Source organism: Cebus imitator, unplaced genomic scaffold (assembly GCF_001604975.1).
Source record: "Cebus imitator isolate Cc_AM_T3 unplaced genomic scaffold, Cebus_imitator-1.0 Scaffold742, whole genome shotgun sequence".
Classification (NCBI taxonomy): domain Eukaryota; kingdom Metazoa; phylum Chordata; class Mammalia; order Primates; family Cebidae; genus Cebus; species Cebus imitator.
This window is the reverse complement of record NW_016108057.1, coordinates 59,194-78,924: the sequence shown is the minus strand read 5'-3', so window position 1 is coordinate 78,924 and position 19,731 is coordinate 59,194.

Below are 19,731 nucleotides of genomic sequence, written 5' to 3'. Positions count from 1 at the left end.
AAAGCAATGTTTATGTATTTTTTCCCAGATTAATTTCTACTATTTTCTCATGGTTAGAATGGAATTGTGCTGATTGCATTTTAGAAAGATGCATAAAAATCTATCAGAAGTAGACTTAGACACTAGGAAAAGGAATCCAATCTTTAGACAACAGGGCTTTTAAGATACATGATTAAGAAAGTATCAGGCCCCCTTTTCCTTTATCAGAGTCCAGGATGTTAATACAAACGTAATATGGTGAATTCTTGGCTTCACTCTCTTCCTGCCAGCTGGGTTGTAAGGAACAACTGTCTTTTCTCTTCTGTAGTCAGAGTCACAGGGGAAAGACTTGCAATTCGATTATATAATGTTTCATGTTGGTAGCAGTATTGAGTGGATCAGCATTTATTGTTGGTGAAGCAAGATTTCTTTTCTGATCTCAAAATAGACTGGAGTTTAAGGAGCCTAATTGACTGAGAAATAATTGCCTTAAAAACTGGGTCTTAGTAATTTTCCATGGAGCTTTGCAACAGGCTAATTTCTCATCTAAAAAGCAAGCCTACAGAGAATTAGCCTTGGACAAATGACCTTACAGTACATGAGCTTTATAACTTACTTAAACAAGAGTGAGAGAATTTTCAGAACCCTAACATAGTAGACATCTATACAGGAGTATAAAAATACCCTAGTAGGTAAAAATTATACCATTGCACCATTTATTGTATGGTTCCATGGCTAAAGTTTATTTGCTTCTAAATACCATTTTATTTGTGATGTGTTACTGTTAAAAAATAATTTAAAACTAAAATTAGCAGCTTAAAACAACAAATATTTATCTCATACAGTTCCTGAGGGTCAGAAATCTGAAAACAGATTAGCTTAATGATTCTGGCTTGTTTGTCTAGCATTTCACTGCTTGGAAAACTCCACTTATATGGCTGTTGACAGCAGATTTCAGTTGCCAATCATATGGCTTTGCCCAAGGCCTGGTAGCTGGCTTCTCCCAGTATGAGAAAAATCCAAGAATGAGAGTAAACAAGACAGAAACTGCAGTATGTGTCGGAACCTAATGTCAGAATTGACACACTGTCACTTTAAGTCTATTGATTAATTAGAAAAAAAGCTGTGATACAGTGTGAAAGGGACCTACACAAGGTCGTCAATACCAAGAAGCAGGATTATTGGGGTCCTACCTGGAGAATGTCTGCTGCAGTCCTCTCTTTGGCACCTAATGATTCATGTATTTTCCACATAAAAACAGTCTGAGCTCATACCAAGGCCCTTATGTCTCGATCCATTACACCCAAAACACAATAGTGCCTAAAACATAGTAGATCATCAAATATATGTATTTTTTAATTCTTAGAAATTCAAACTTAATCCACCTTTTGGTTTTGTTTTGTTTTTAAATATAACTTAGTAAGTAATTAGAAAAACCAGTCTATGTGAGTTTGCTGAATTTCACAAAGTAAAATAAGAATTTTTTTTCAGTTTTTGTATAATTTATGATGTATACCTTTCCTCACTGTTTAAAATAATACTTTTTTTGGTATAAATTAATGAAATATTTATTTCTTTGATTAGAAATGTGAGGTCCTCAGGTACCAATTTGTGTTTATCTTTTCATAAAGTAGCACATTGAACTGGAGAGAACCATCAAAAGAAGATGTAAATTTTAGGGTTATTTCAATAAAATTAAAAAGATTTTCTACAAAATTACTAAAGCACCCAGAATGCAATTTTTTTAATCTAATGTGTTTCCTGACAATATGTTAATAATTAAAGAGGTCAAGCTGAATGAAGAAATATTCCATTGAGATCATAGCATTTTCATGGCAGTTAGAGCTACTCAATGAGTTGCCATTAATTCAAATACAATGTTAACATATCTTATTCATCACTATAATTTACACAAAATATATTATATATTACAGGTAACTACTACCTCTCCCTCTCCCTTCTCTTTTTTTCTTTATAAAGTTTTTTTAAGGTGAAAATCAGATTTCATAAGTTTTAGTAGATTAAACAAGGTAACATGATAGGACTGGGATTCAAGTTTGGGGTTTGTGATTCCAAGAATGCTGCTCTTTCTATGAAATCATTGCTGATTCCCATGACACTTTAATACAGATTGTGTATTTCAATAATATATTAAGGTTAGTTTTCAGAATGAACATTATTGTCTTTTCACAAGAATATTAATTCACATACTAAACTAAGAGTAAAAAAGTATACAGAGGAACACACGTTATTTTATAATAGAGATGTTAAAGTGAAAATTAACAATTAGACTCAGTTTTAATAGTTTTAATATTTTAGGCTAACATAATCGCCAGAAGTACATATTGATTAGGTGCAGTTTGGAAACTAAATATGCCTCCATGAAGATTATGTTAAGAAGCTAGACATTTGGACTATTCTTTACACCTACTAAAACATTACATAGTCATACTAGAGATGGGAACATTGAAAAGATTAAACTGAGTATTGGTGAAGATTTAAGAATATACTCTGCCAATAGAAATATGTAAGTGTAATTAGAATGTGTGTTTCTACTACAGTAGCACAGAAGATAACCAATAAGAAAATGATTTCAAATCTGATTTTATGCCACAAGGCAAAGAAAATGGTTATAGAATTTGAACATCTAAAATCACTTAAGCAAGATATGAGTTGGGCAAAATTGTATATTGTTTATTAATTATAAATTACAACGAGGGACGCATTTATAAAAAAACAAATGACAATTTTTATACTCAGGATGAAATAAAGTATTTTACACACAGTTTGCCTCATGTGGATATAGGTATGTGTAATATAATATATCCTATTAATCTTGCTATTTTTAATTAATTAGCTTTCTTGTATACATCAGTTTAAGATTGGATATGAAGTCTATAAACAAAAGCCACAGGATAAGTGATGAGATCCTGAATATAAACTATGGGAATTTGGATGCTTAACTCCCTGCATTACCTCTCATAGTGTTTTCTTAGGTTAAGACACAGCTTGGAAAGAATATTTTGTCTTTTGCTCACTGCTGCATCCTAAGGGCCTAGGGTCTTTGGCATATAGTATATGCTCAGTAAACAATATTTGAATAAGTGACTGAGTCCTCATTTACCAATGGGCAAAAAATTGAAAATGCCCGAAGGGACATAGATGTGTGTTTGTATGCATGCACATACATTTGAATGTATTTTACAATACAAATTGTATAGCTAAACATATTATATATCTAGTATACAATTATAGAGATAAATTCTAAAAGAAAGCAAATGAACAATGCATTGGATAATATTGCATTTCCACATGATCTAGTTTAATTAGCATTCTTTTTTCCCCTTAGAAAACGATATTTTTAGCCAGCAAGGTCCTAATAGAATAGGCTTTTGTGTTAAATTAGTGATGGTGAGATACTTAGTGGCTTCTAGACAAATGCTGTTTCTTCACTATGTGATTAGGGTAAAATTTTCTGGAAAAAAAATGCAGAAAATGTAGTCTATTTTTTTTCCAAATATCTATAATTTATCTTTGAGGATCCTTTGTGTTTTGCTCTAATGAGTTGTGATTTGTTCATGTAAAATTAGAATAAACTTATAAAGAAAAGTAGTTGCTTCAAGTTTTGTTATGATAATTTTGTCTTTGTGGTTGTGATGTTTAAATTTTGGGAGCACTTTTGTATGTAATGTTTCAACGGTTTTTTTAAGTAGCAAGCATAAGTACATTAATGTATTTGTTTTCTTCTTAACTTTTATTGATAAGACTACAAATAAGTAAAAATTTATATTTTTCTAAAAAGTTGCTTGTTCATCTGACACAATTTTCATTAATATATTTTCAGAGCCTAGATTTCAGAAAACTGAAGATAATTTTTGACATAATTTAAGTAACCCAACTTAATGTCTTTGATTGAAGAACACTGTGTTTGACTATGTATTTTGTTTATCTTCACAATAAAAGGGACTATTTCTACTACATTTAATACATTAGTGACATTTGAAACTAGATGTAATTATGCTAAGTCCATTGTTAGCTGCTAGATCCAAAGGTGTGTCTGCCTTGCATATGACGAAAGAATTCAAACTGTCTTTTCCAAAACTCCTTTCCAAAGAGAAGAAAAGTTGAAGAATCTGTTGTTTATGAATAAAAATTGCATGACATTATAATCTTGAAAAATGCATACTAACCTTAATAATATTTTGTATAACTTTTGAAAAATGTGAAATGTATCTTTATGTATTATAAATACCCCTTACTACTATCTTAATCATCTTATATATTTGTCCATTAAGAATTGTGAATACTATCTTTTTCAAATATATCTTGCTCCAGAATGTCTTCATATGAAGAGTGGGACTTTTGCAATAATGCTAGGTGCTTTGAACTTTGTGTATTTTGCTTGATGACAGTCTCAGAGATTTTCAGCTGTGAATTCTTTCCAAAATCCATCTTTGCTTAAGCATATGTACTGAGATCTTTTATTTTGTTGACTTAATCCTTGAAGATTGATTTTTACTTCCTGGTCTGTAGTTAAATGATAATAATGACAGATTGCATTGGAAAATCACTGAAAAAATAATCTGCAGCCTTATCACTTAAGAAAGACAAAAAGAGTTAATGATGAAACACAAAACACAGCTCTAGGAAATTTATAGAAACATCCTCAACAAGTGTTGATTTTTTGTGTGTGAATTAAAAATATGAGTAATAATTATGAGAAAAAACTCATTTGATTTACATGTAGTTAATATACAATGGCTTTCATTAAATTTCAATGACTTTTTTTACACGTATATATAGTATGTAAACCACAATCCATATCAAGTTATAGAATATACCTAACAGTACCAAAACTCTTGAGCTCCTCCAAATAGAACTATTCTCATAACTTTTATACTTTTATACCAAATGTGCGGTTTTGGGAATTTTAAAATTAACATAATGATGTAGAATATACTCCTACATATCTGCCTTCTTTTACATAGCATGAATTCTGTGAAATCCATTCATGTTGCTGAATGTATCAACAGTTCCTTCTTATTGCTGTACAGTACTCTACTGGGAGGTTGTATCACAGTTTTGGGTCCAATCTAGTTTTGAAAATTATTTTAACTTTTTCCAGTGTAGGGCTTATATAAACAATGTTGGTACAAATGTTTTTGTATAAGTCTTTGTTGAATACATGCTTTTATTTTTATAGGGTATATGTCTAGGAATTAAATTTCTGCATTATAGGGGAGGTTTAAACATATATCAGTAGATGTTACCAAATGATTTTTAGGATATGAATCCAGTTAAATTCCTACCAACAATGCAGGAGAATTCCAATTCCCCATTTTCTAATCAGAATATTGTTATATCCTAAGATTAATTTTAAATATTCTGATGGGTGTATAGTGGAAGCATAGTATAATTTTAACTTGTATTTCTTTCATGACTAATTATCTTCTATGTGAATTGTTATTTTGTATGTTTATTGCAAAGTGCGTTTCCAGAACTTTTGTCCATTTTTTTGTTGTGCTGTTGTTTATGAATTTTATAGGGTTATTAATATTATAATTGAGTTATCTTTTGGGACTTGGTGCCATGTCCCAGCCATTCTAGCCATGGCTAAAAGGGGCCATGGTTCAACTCAGGTTGTTGCTTCAAAGGGGAAAGCAGTTTTGGCAACTTCCACATGCTGTTGAGCCTGTAGGTGCACAGAAGCCAAGCACTGACTCTTGGGAATCTCCATCTCGATTTCAGAGCATGTATGAAAACATCCAGATGTCCAGGCAGAAGTTTGCTGCAGGGGTGGGACCCTCCTAGAGAACATCTGCTAGGGCAGTGGAGAAGGGAAATCTGGGGTTGAAACCTCCACATAGAGTCTCCACTGGGATACTGCCATGTAGAATTTTGAGAAGAGACCTACTCTCTTCCAGACCCCAGAACGGTAGGCCTAACCACAGTTTGCACTGTGCACATGGAAAAGCCACAGATACTGAACACCAGCCTGTGAAGGCAGCCAGAGGGAGACTATGCCCTGCAAAGCCACAGGGGTGGAGCTGCCCTAGGCTGTGGGAGCCTACCTCTTGCATCAGCATGACCTGGATTTTAGACATGGAGTCAAAGGAGATCATTTGGAAACTTTAATATTTAATGACTGACCTACTGGATTTTGGACTTGCATAGGGCCTGTAGACCCTTTGTTTTTGCCAATTTCTCCCATTTGGGTGGGTGTATTTACCCAATGCCTATACCTGCAATTGTATCTAGGAAGTGACTAACTTGCATTTGATTTTACAAGCTCATAGGTGGGAGAGACTTGCCTTGTCTCAGATGTGACTTTGGGCTGTGGACTTTGGAGTTAATGCTGAAATGAGTTAAGATTTTGGTGGACTGTTGGGAAGGCATAATAATTGGTTTTACAATGTGAAACAACATGAGATTTAGGATGGGCCAAGGGTGGAATAATATGATTTGGCTTTGTGTCCTCACACAAATCTCACCTTCAGTTTTAGTCCCTATAATCCCCATGTGTCAAGGGTACGACCAGGTGGAGGTAATTGGATGGTGGGGGTGGTTTATTGAGTTATCATGAGATGTGATGGTTTTATAAGTGTCTGACATTTCCTCTGCTTGCACTCACTTTATCCTAATGCCCTGTGAAAAATGTGCCTGCTTCTCCTTTGTCTTCTGCCATGATTGTAAGTTTCCTGAGGCCTCCTTAGCAATCTGGCACTGTGACTCAATTAAACCTCTTTCCTTTATAAATTATCCAGTCTTGGGTGTTTCTTCATAGTAGTGTGATTACAGACTAAAGCACTCCTTAATATTGTTTTTTTTATGAGCAAACATTTTAATATTAATGAAAAAAATTTTTTAAATGGTTTGTAAAATGTTGTGTCCTATTTATAAAATCTTTGTTTAACCCAAGTGTATAAACACCTTGCTGTTTCTTCTCTTTTCTTCCAAAAGGTTTTAAAATTTTACATTCTACAGTTAGATTTACTTTTCATCTCAAATTATTTTTATGTAAACCTTGAGAGTTCTAGACACTTTGTTTTGTAAAGCGTACCTAATTGTTCCAGCAACTTTTATTAAAAATGTCTTTTTTCCTACTAAATCACATTGGTACTTTTGTTCTAAGTAATATGAGTTGGCAACATGGGGGGCAGGGGTCTGCTTCTGGCCTCTCTCAGAATATATTTATTGATGTATGATGTCTACCCATACACCAATAGAAACTATTTTATATGAACTACTTTTTAAAAAAGTCTTGATATAAAGTAGTATAAATCCTTTTGCTTTTCTTTGTTTCAGTATTTCCTTTACAGCCTTCTTTAAGATTGCCTTTCACTTCTATGTAAATTCTTGGAAGAGGTTGTTAATTTCAGTAAAATTCCTGCTGGGAATTTGATTAGAATTTCATTAAATCTATAGAACAATTTTGGGAGACATGACATCTTAATATTGAATCTTGTGAAATAAAAGCATGGTATACCCTTCCATTAATTTAAGTCTTCTTTAATTTTTTTTGGTGATGTTTTATCCTTTTCATTGTAGAAATCTTACATAATTTTCATTAGTTTGAATTCTAGATAATAGAGCAGTTAGTAAAGAATATCTATAAATTTTCTTGCCTCAGTTGTTTGCTGCTAATGCATAGAAATATATTTTATATTAGTCTTGTAAACAGCAACCTTATTATATTCGTATGTTTAATTTTAGTAGTTTGTAGATGGATTTTCCAGTTGTACAATCACGCCATCATTGATGCTGTCAGTTTTTAATTCTTCTTTTATTTTTTTATTTTTTCTGCCTTATTTTTTCTTCCTTACTGCATTGGTTAGAATCTCCAGGACAATGTTAAATTAAAGGGGGAGATAGTAAAACTTTTGTTTTATTCCTCTCCTCAGTGGAAAATGTGTGGTTTAAAACATTAACATTATTTTTTATGTTAACTTTAGGTTTCTTCACAGATACTCTTAAATCAATTTAAGAAAGTTTACTTATTTTTCTAACTTTATCTGAAAGTTTTAAAATTAACAACTCTCATTTTAAATTAAATTTTGTGTATATTTTGATAACAATGTGAATTTTCTACCTATTCTGTTAACATTATGGGATTACCTCTTTCTTTTATATCCTAGTACATCTTTCATTATTTTTTTTCTCTTTGTGCTTAAATCTGGATATATTTTAGTCCACTATCTTTGAGAGTTAGCTCAAACTTTTGCGTGCATGTCTAGTTTGCTGTTAAACTAATTCAATGAGTTATAACTATAATCAGTTTTATAGAGCTCAATTATCTGTCAAAATTCCTCATTGTTTCCTCTGTTCTCTTTAACATGTTGATGACAGCTACTTTAATGGTCATATTTTTTTCTTCTTTAAATACTTACTAATAAGTTTTAATTGTATGTCAGACTTTGTATATAAGAAAATTTTAAGGACCCTGTTCATTTTATCTTCTAATCGATAGCACCTCTTTTTCACTTGGATAAGCTGATAAAGCAAGAGGCTGATGACCTCAATACGATGAGGGACTAGGCTGGCTTGGGACTGTGTTGCAGGTTTGATGAGACTCCAGCTGCCTCTCTTTACTCCTTGTTTCTCAAGCATGTGTCACCTGGGCCTGTTGATGAGAAAGTAGCAGCTCTCTCTCCTTAGCTTTGTCATCCCCTCGGAGATTTGGACCTTTACTCATGGTCTTTCACTTATACTCCACTTTCAATTTCATAAGTTTCTTGAAGAGATGGCCATGGTACATCAACTTCAGGAAATTTCAAAACAATAAACACACTATGGAGAAATAAACCACACAGTTAAAATTTTTCAGGTTTCCAAGCTGTGCCAAACCACGTCTGCGTCTGTGGGCCCAGGTCCGATATGCAGCTCACATTTAGAATTAGCAAATGATCCCAGGAAATAAAATAGCTATTGACAGGTTGTTCACATCAAAACAGCTTTTCTGTCTGTGAGATTTTGGTTCAGATTATCTTGTTTTCCTCCATAGTGACTCAATGTCTTTAAAACTATAATTTGCAACTCTCATGATGAACTTTTGCTCCAAGAAGTACTAGAGGAACACACCAGGAAAGCAGAGAGAATCAACAGATACTTTGAAGTAAGTGGTTTACCTCTGCAGGCTCAGTGAGACAGCTGAAAAATAGTCACAGCAAGCCCCATCCAAGGAGAATCTGAGCTCAGACATGCCTAACCCCGCCCCCACCTGATGGTCTTTCTCCACCCATTGGGGTGGCTGAAAACAAAGGGCATAATCTTTTGGGAGCTCTATGGCCCCACTCACTGCCTGAGAAACCTAAATACTTACCTAGGTGACCCTAGGGTAAGCATCTGTCCTCCTAATACTGTCACAGATGGTGCTCTCTTGAAAGCACCACTTCCTAGCTGGAGAACAAACAACACAAAACCAGCACACATAACAGGTTTTTCCATTCCTGAATTGCTTGACTTCAAATAATAGTCTTTAGTTCCATCTAGGTTGTTGTGAATGCAATTATTTGCACCCTTTTGTGGCTGAGTAGTAGTCCATTGCATATATTTATATATGCTAACTTACCCTGTGATAGCCAGGCAGACTATTTTGCTGAGACTCAGACAGACACCATCTTAACCTCTGCCACACCCCTACCGCCATTTCTCCTTTGAGTGCATATCTGGGTCATGCAACTTTGCTGAGTCGTGCTGTGCTTAGAACTGTAGAGGTATATAACCATTGTAACCATATCCTGCTTGGCAAGCCCACTTGCTATTGTGAATACCCCCTTGATTGATTGTATGGCAAGTACTGAATACCCTCCTTGGTAACCAGCAATCATGGGAACCTCTTGTGTATACTCTCCTTAGTAATCAACAATCATGCCTTCTGCCTCCTGGTTACCCGCCTCCTTATCTAACTTGCTCGTTCTGCTTCTGTAAATTCTGCTTCAGCTAGGCTCCCCGTCCCCTTTCTGAAGCAAGGTATAAAAAGGAATCAAGCCCCTTCCTCAGGCCTGAGAATTTTGAGCATTAGCCACCTTTCAGTCGCCAGCAATAAAAGACTCTCAATCAGAACTCAAAGTGTGGCTCTTTCTCTAACTCGCTCAGGTGTAACATATATATATATATATGTGTCACATATATATATGTTACATTTTCTTTATCCACTCATTGATGGGCAATTTGGTCAGTTTCATATTTTTGCAATTACAAATTGTGCTGCTATAAATGTGTGTGCAAGTATCTTTTTCATAAAATGACTACTTTTCCTCTGGATAGATACACAGGAGTTGAATTGCTGGACCAAATGGTAGATCTGCTTTTAGTTCTTTAAGGAAACTCCATACTGTTTTCCATAGTGGTTGTATTAGTTTACATTCCTACCAACGGTGTAAGTGTTCCCTTTTCACCACATCCATGCCAACAACTACAACTTTTTAAATATTTTGATTATGGCCATTCTTGCAGGAGTAATGTGGTATTGTATTGTGGTTTTGATTTACACTTCTTGAATAATTAATGATGTTAAACATTTTTATATGTTTTGGTCATTTCTGTATCTTCTTTTGAGAATTATCTATTCATGTCCCTAGCCCATTTTTGATGGGATTGTTTGTTTTCTTCTTGCTGATTTGTTTGAGTTTCTTGTAGATTCTCAATATTAATCCTTTGTCAGATGTACAGATTGCATAGATTATTCTCCCACTTTGTGGGTTATCTGTTTACTCTGTTGATTGTTTCTTTGCTGTGCAGAAGCTTTTTTAGTTTAATTAAGTTCCATTTATTTATCTTTGTTTTTGTTATTGCTGCTTTTGGGTTCTTGGTCAAGAAATTTTTGCCTAAGCCAATGTCTAGAAGAGCTTTTCAAACGTCCAGTCCAGCTGTTCTTCCTACCTTTGGCAAGCAGCCTCTCTATCCATACCATTATTAGCATAGCCATGCTGGTATGGGTAGAGGCTACCCAAGGGCATAGTGGCCCAAGTTTCCTATCTCCAGTTTGATCTACAAATTGCCACTATTTAATTGCCCACTGGTTACAAAAGACACTGATAGAAAAAGAAAAGACCCTCAGGAATATGCTTCTACCAGGAGACATAGTAAAGGTTTTCTAAAGTTGAAGTTACAACTACTTGCTAATCAATTTGGGTTCATTATGCCCATACCAACAGTCTTACAGAACACTACAAAGTCATGGTTAGTAGAGGAGGAGTCATAGAAAATTCTAAGTAATTCTTTTTTTTTTTTTTCAGAAAGATAATATAACTGCAACAGAAATATGTGTTTAATTTCATATTTACATGATAAATATATATGTGTGTGTATATACACATATAATACTTGATATGTAATACTTGATATTTAAATTAGCAAAAGAAAGTTTTGTGCGTATACAATAATTGATATTCAAATTAACAAAAGAAAATTTGTATTACCCACTGGTCAGGAAAGGTGAAAGGTGAACAAATGAAATGAAAACTTCATATGTAAATTTTTTTTAATTGTCAGAAAAGAGAAAATAGAAATGAATCAGAAAATAAGAATCTCAAATATTAAGTAGTCAAGAAATATTATTACAGTGTTATTAAAAACATGGTCATGAACAGATTCTTGGTGATGCAGTTGATGACCTCCCTTTAGGAAGAAAATGGTATTCAAGATAAAATGCTTAAGCAATTTTTCCATAATCTTTAAAGAAATTAAGACCTTCTCTAGAAAACTAACTACTCACCTACTTAACTTAATGATAGTTAAAATTCTAATACTTTTTAGCCAGCATTCTTTCAGTTTGTATAAATGATTATACATCAATTCTCTTTTCACATAAAAAGCTATAAAAAGAAATTACTTAAGTGGCATGCTAGAAATTTCTTTCATAGAATATTAAAACTAAAAAGCATATGATCAAAACTTATTTGGGGGAACATTTTAACTTATAGAATAGTAGTTTCAGTTTATTTATATTGGTTACATACTTCATAGCATAAGGACCCTCAGATTAGGTTTATTAATATAAGTGAACTATCTCACAAGACATTTGGTAAAATATAAAATTAGCATAAATATATTTACATTGTGCCTCATTCATACTTAAGAAATATCCATTATTACTAATATCTACTTGCTCTATCTTAGATACACATATGTAAACTATAAATATTCCATACTTACATATATGTATATATGAAATATGAGTTATCAAATATGTGTATACATATATGTATTTATGTAATTTCTATTTATATTACAATAAATATATAAATGTATTGCATTTGTATGTTATCTTGTTAAATTCAGGTTATTATTCTAGCTGAACAAGATAGTTTAGTGACTTCTTTAGTCATTTAACCAATTACTTCTCCTTCCACCTTTGTATAACATGCACATTTGATGAAATCTTCAGCAATTCCATTTACAAGGATGCTGCACTAGGTAAGAATAAGGACAAAACATCACAAGAGATTTTTCTCCAATCAGTACCATAGCACATTAGCTTAAAACAACTTAACTAAAAGTTATTCCACTAATCTAATTGAATGGCTGTCTTTCCAAGTGTTTCTGCAATGAATGTTGGAGGATTTAAAAAGAAAGAAATATAAATATTTTTTAAAACCATATTTTTCTCTGCTAGTCAAAGAGTTTCTAGACCAACTCTTCTCAAAGTCACTGTTTATACAACACAGTTCGTGCTGAAAGTCTTAGAGGTATGTCATGCAGAACAAGTGAACAGAGATGCAATTTTGTAAAATTTTTTGTGTGCATTAAATAAAATACAGAACATCTAATGCCACTGGCATCATTCCATGTAATGTAAAGGAAGGATCTAACATTTGACTTGCTCATTTTATCTGAGTAATTCAAAGTAAGAAATTGGTTCTCATTTCATATAAATAAATGATGCCATCACAAATGTCAATACTGGGAAAGTTTCTACCTGCTGTGTGCTGAGAAACTTGACTACAGCCTAGGGAAACAAGAAAGAAGTTCAGGATTAACACTGCTGGGAATTTCCATCCAGCAATTTATTGTCAAATGCATGGATGTGAGGCCCCAGATGACTCCAAAACTGCTTGCTCCAATGCCAAGAGCAACAAAGTGCTCATTTCCAATTACCAAGGGGCTTGAAACTGTAAAGTGTATTCCTCTTCTGTCAGCTGCTCAGAAACCTGGAAAGGGAAATCAGCAACATTTCAACACTAAATTGCCCAACATGGTTGCATATGTTTATGTAGCATTCTGATCAGTGTACCTTTGGTGAATAAAATGTTAATGAGAAAGTTTGAGATACTGTTTCTTGTGTGATGGATTTTGCTTACAACAGTAAAACTGTCTTTTCTGAAGTGAAAAAATTATATTTAGAGAAATTTAAGAATTATATAAGCCAGATTATCTCAATATGTTTTAAAAACCTTAACACTGAAATACACTTTAACTTGATGACCTGAGAATTCATTCTGGCTTCAGACTTGCATCTTTTATTAGTTTTTCATGTTTTTTCAGCCTTAAGGTAGGGATATAATCCAAATGTGATTAGATAGAGTTAACAACATTGCAAAGAAAACAAATGTTTGCATTATGTGAGGACTGTTGACATCACTTTCTCTGGATAATTTTCCATAGATACTCTCATTTGTCTCCAAACATCTATGGGCCCATCATTTCCTATTCATTCCATGTGAGAAGATTTCTCACTTAGAAAGTAACTCACTTAGGCTGGGTGTGCGGTGGCTCACGGCTGTAATCCCAGCACTTTGGGAGGCTGAGGTGGGTGGATAAGGAGGTCAAGAGATCGAAACCATCTTGGCCAACCTATTGAAACCCTACAAAAATTAGCTGGGCATGCTGGCATGCACATGTAGTCCCAGATAGGAGACTGAGGCCGGAGAATTGCTTGAACCCGGGAGGTGGAGGTTGAAGTCTGCCAAGATCACGCCATGCCCAGCGACAGAGTGAGACTCTGTTTCAAAAAAAAAAGAGAAAGTAACTAACTTAAATTATTTGCCTAATCTCTACAGGTATTTGGATCAGTGACCCTAGTTCGTCCAACTAAATTTTGAGGTTTCTAGCTCATCTTACAGGTCCTAAAGTATAAAGAAGAAGCAATATCATGAGTCTTATAGGAAATAAACATGTCAAATATTTAATTTATTAATTAATAAGTAAAGTAGCTGTATGTGATGACCAGTTCAAAGACCATTTTAGAAACATGGGTATATATAAGGTGATACCACTGCCAGCTTTGATCAAAAACAAAAACCGGTTGATGCCCATTTGTACCATAAATTTGTATGTCCCCCAAAAAGCAACTATTTACATCTCTAATGGACAAAATCTACATTAGCTTGCAACATTACCAAATCCAGGACTTTGAATCAAGAGTTAACAATAAATTTTACTAAAAGAAAATACACCAAGAATCCTAGAAAATCTTGCTGCATACCACATATGATATTGAAAGAATATGCTGCTCACCTGATTGCTCTATTTCTAGGATTTGGACAATTTTTCTGATAACAGTGAGGAAGCTGATTTTCAGGTGATGCACTGTTCAAGCGGGGAAAACATTATAATTAGAACCTGTATTTTTTGGCTTGAATTCTGTGCACTTGTCAGTATACAAAACTGAACACTGTGCTATTTTTTAGTGGAAGACAAAGGTTTGAATAAGGTTTCCAAGTAGAAAGCAATTTTTTGCAAAGTAATTTTTTAAAAATTAAAATGCTCCTTGTTATAACCATCTTTGCAAAATGTCTTTTTAAAATCCTTTTTCAAGATTTTAAGTGGGATATCACTTTACATTTGCTCCTCATGTCTTTTTAGACTCCTCTTGGCTGAGAGTTTCTCAGGATTGCCTTATTTTTGATGACCTTGGTAATTTTGAGAAGCACTATTCAGCTGTTTTGTAAAAATCTATTGAGATTTGTCTAATATTTTTCTCATGATTAGACTGGAGTTATGGATTTTGGGGAGGAAGACTACAGAGGTTAAGTGCCATCCTCATCAAATCATATCAAAGGTTGCTATTGACTTTGATCACCTGGCTGAGGTAGTGCTTGTCAGTGTTCACCATTTTTACGTTACCCCTTTTTTCCTATTTTTTATGATGTATTATTTGGAAAGAAGTCACTATTTTCAGCCAACACCTAAGGAGTGCGAGTTAGTTCCATCTCCTTGACAAAAGAGTCTCTATAGAATGCATTTATAATTATTTTGCAAGAAAAAGTTTGCTTATCCCCCCTTACATGTATTTATTCAATAATTTATTTACATAAGTGTGAACTTGTGTATATTTGTTTTTACTTTGGGTTATAGTCCAATAATAATTTGTTGCTTATTTTCCCCCAGTTTTGGTCATTGGGAACATTTTCATTTCACTCTTATGTCCCTTTGACTTAATCTCATCAATATTTATTTGAATATATCTGTATTTCTCGGTACCACAAGATGCTCTATATTCATCTTGCAGATTTCTTGCCCCAGTCTAGCCTAGCTTTAGCCATTTTCTCCAAAGAGCTTTGATTTTTTTTTTTTTTTTTGCATAATGGTATTAGAAACCAAGATCTGAGGCTGGATATACTAGCTATTACTGTGGTGCCATTTCATTTAGGCTCTCTCAACTTACAGAGCAAGAAAATATCTGTGTGCATAATAATCTACACGTTTGTGTAGGTAACCATCTTTACTTACATTAAGCTAATCATGAGTTTATACTGATGTCTTCAATACTAGCTTATTATCACAAGAATCATTCTAGCCTCGTCCCATTGCTTACCTGTACATTTCCACTATAGCAATGAGAAGTCGTCCCATTGCTTATCTGTACATTTCTACTATAGCAATGAGAAGTCTGACCCCCATCATTTGTTACATATTTTTAATTGTTCATTTCTGGCATGCATGAAGACAAGTATCAATATTATTGACCCAAACATCCTTTTGGTATGGCTTTATCAATTGGAGTAAAATGCTATGTACAGTTCCATTTGTCTTTAACTTTACAGGCTATATTCATTTCCAAAGTTACTCTTTCCCCCTGTCTTAATTATGAAATTAAGTAAGGTAATTTCATACAATTATAGTTACAACTAGATATTTTGTCACAAGTTGAAATGGCTCCTGTAGTTTTAAGAATAGAGACACTTGAAGACACACACAGAGAGAAGAAAGCAATGTGAAGATAGAGGCAGAGACTGGGGTGACATAGCCACAAGCCAAAAAAAAAATGCCAAGAATCACAGGAAACTGCCAGCAAGTAGGACAGAGGCAGAGAGGAATCCTTCTCTAGAGCCTTCAAAGGCAGAAGGACCTGCTAGCACCTTGATTTCAGACTTCTGGCCTTCAAAACTCTGAGAGAATATATTTCTGTTACTTACAGCTGCCAGATATCAAAATTTGTTCAGGAAGTCCTAGAAAACTAATATAAATAAACACGCCCATCACCTATTTACATATTTTATATGGCTGCTGACACACTGCAACGACAGATTTAACTAATTGTGAGGAGAACAGTCTGGCCTACAAAGCCTAAAATATTTACTTTCTGTTCCATTTCTGAAAGAAAAAAATGTTCAGACCCCTGTTTTAAAATTTGGCATAGTGATTTTATCCTTTGGATCTTGCTGTCCAAGAAGCACATGAGGTACTCAAAGGCTTAAGAAAAACAATCTGGGTTGCATTAGATATGGAAAGCATAGAAAGCACATTTAAGAATTAGTGAATATTGCTAATATCAGAGTCTCAAAAATAAGCATGATATGTGTTTCTATAGCTACAAAATTACCTCATATCTATAAATTGTATATATTAATATTTTGTCAGAATTCTTCCTACTTTTATAGTTAGAAATTACCATTTAAAGCATACCGCAAAAATATATATAATGCTTCTCTTTGGCTAAGGTTTGAAATTGTGAACAAGTAGTAAATTTGAATAATGTTCATTAAAATTAGGGGCAAGAGCAATATATAACTGTGTTTCTGGTTACACAGAAAGTCCAAGATCCTGCTTCTTGATTCTTGTCATTTCTAATAATTTCACAAAAACTTGGCAGCCACAGCACAGATTCTGAAATGTAGTATCAATTACCTGAAGAATGAAATACTAGTGGTGTTTGCCTCTGGCACTTACTTGAGATTGATTAACAATTGGGAACATAATGGAGATAGGCAGACTTCCAAACCTAAGGATTACCGTAAGCCTCCTCCAAATATTTGGATGCTCAGATTGATTATCCACTCTCAATTATAGGCAATGTGACATGAGCAGAGTTTTCAGGTGCTGTTTCTGCCATGAGTTTCTTTCAGTTAAGTAACTATCAAAGGTAATACAATTATATTTATAAATCTATCCACTCATTTTCAAAGAAAATAATGTCTCTATTTTCAAGAGAATAACATCTCTTTAAAAGCAATGAGAATGGAAGAAACAACAGATTTCCCAAACTGGACTATTATTGCAAAATAATTCTTCAAAAATATGTAGCATTTGTACATATTCAGGTATTAAAAGTGAGTGGGCTCTGGAACTATGTTTTCTGGAACTGCCCTAGAAAGATAGGGATAGGGAATCCTTCAGGAGAAAATATATTTACATTCCTTGGTAACTTCAGATAAATATGGTGACTTCTAGTGACATTTAGATATATAACACATAGAGACATTTGCTTATATTCCAGTGATTGCTCTTTCTCTGGAAAGGAGGTTAGATACGTTTAGACAAATTTGTCAGTAGTCCCTATATAAGATAAGAGTCTTATATAATGTGGGGTTCCATTTCTGTAACCTACCCCCACAGTGTGTGCATTTACAACCAGTTCTTCATTATCTATTCTCACTGCAGGAATTGGGACTCAGGGAACTAGCATTACAATGATGCTTGCTTTTACAAGCATACGGAGCACCTGCAGTGGTCCCACAATTTATTCTTTAAGAGATTGAAGGCCAAAAACCCACAGCATTCTCTCAGGGGAGCTGTTCCTCACCAGCACCCAAGAAAAAACCTGGTTACAGTATGGTCTTAGTCTTTTTGCTGCTATAGAAGAATGCTGCAGTCTGGATACTTCACAATAAGGAGACATTTATTGGCTCACATTCTAGAGCCTTAGAAGTTTAAGATCAAGGGACCAGCATCTGGTAAGGGCCTTCTTGCTGTATCATCCTATCATCATTGAATTTCTTAGTCTTTACATAATGATTGTACTGATTTATATTCCCACCAACAGGGTACGAGAGTTCCATTTTCTCCACATTCTTATTGATAATTATTATCTTCCATGTTTTTGATAATAGCCATGCTAACAGGTATGAGGTGAGGTGATAATCTCATTGTGGCATATTTTTTGATGATTAATCCTGTTGAGCATTTTCGTTGTCGTTGTTGTTTCTGTTTTGAGAAAGGGTCTTGCTCTGTCACTGAGGCTGGAATGCAGTGGTGCAATCTCAGCTCACTGCAACCTCTGCCTCCCAGGTTCAAGCAATTCTCATACCGCAGCCTCCTGAGTAGCTGGGATTAGAGACATGTACCACCATGGATAATTTTTGTATTTTTAGTAGTGATGAGGTTTCACTATGTTGACCAGGCTGTTCTCAAACTTTTGACCTCAAGTGATCTACTTGTCTTGGCCTCCCAAACTGCTGGGATTACAGGTTCGAGCCACTGTGCCCAGCCATGTTGAGCATTTTTTATGTATCTATTGTTTATTTGCATGTGTTCATTTGTAAAATATCTATTTAGATTCTTTTCTACTTTTTCACCACTTTATGTCAAAGAGATATTTATCCTCCCATGTTCATTGAGACATTATTTACAACAGCCAAAATGTGATAACAACCTATGTGCCCATCAATGGATGAATTGATAAAGAAAATGTAGATATACACAATGAAATACTTCTTAGTCTTACAAAAGAAGAAAATTTTGTCGTGTGAGACAGCATAGATAAATAAAGGGCATTATACTAAGTGAAATAAGCCAGACACAGAATGACAAATACTGCATTATTCTATTTATATGTGGAATCTAAAAAAGTCAAACTGATAGAAGTAGAGAGTAGAATGGTAATGACTAGAGGCTGGTGGGAATGAGATGGAGTGAGGAGGGCAATGTGGAATCAGGAGGTGTTGGTGAAAGAGTAGAAGCTTGCAGTTACACTGGAGAAATAAGCTGTAAAAATCCATTGCACGGCATGGTCTCTATAGTTAAAAAAATATGTTGTATATTTCAAAATTGCTACAAGAATAGACATTAAATATTCTCACCACAAATTTATGATAAATATGTGATGTGATGGATATGTTAATTAACTTGATTTATTCATTGCATAATGACATATGTGTCAAAACATTGTAGTGTATCCCAAAATTACATACAATTATTTGTCAATTAAAAGATATGTCTTTAAATTTAGATCTTTAAATATACTAATATCTTTATTAATTAAATTATCAGCTAAAAAATATTTGTTCTTAACATTAAAAAGAAAGAAATTGATACACTTTACCTACCACCTTTTTACAAACCTCTTTTCATTTCATAATTTTTGTTACAGAATTTTTTATTTGCCATGGTTTGTAAAATTCCACAGCAGCTTAATACAATATCCCATATTTAAATAGGCTTACTCTTGTCATTTTTAAATTAAATTCTTGCTTTTATAAATACTGCTTTGAGAAGGATGTTTGCTGATTTGAAATGTTTTCTGTGGTCTTTATATTCCAATGCATATTTGCAGGTCATAGCATTATGGATCACACTTTCCATCCCCTGAAG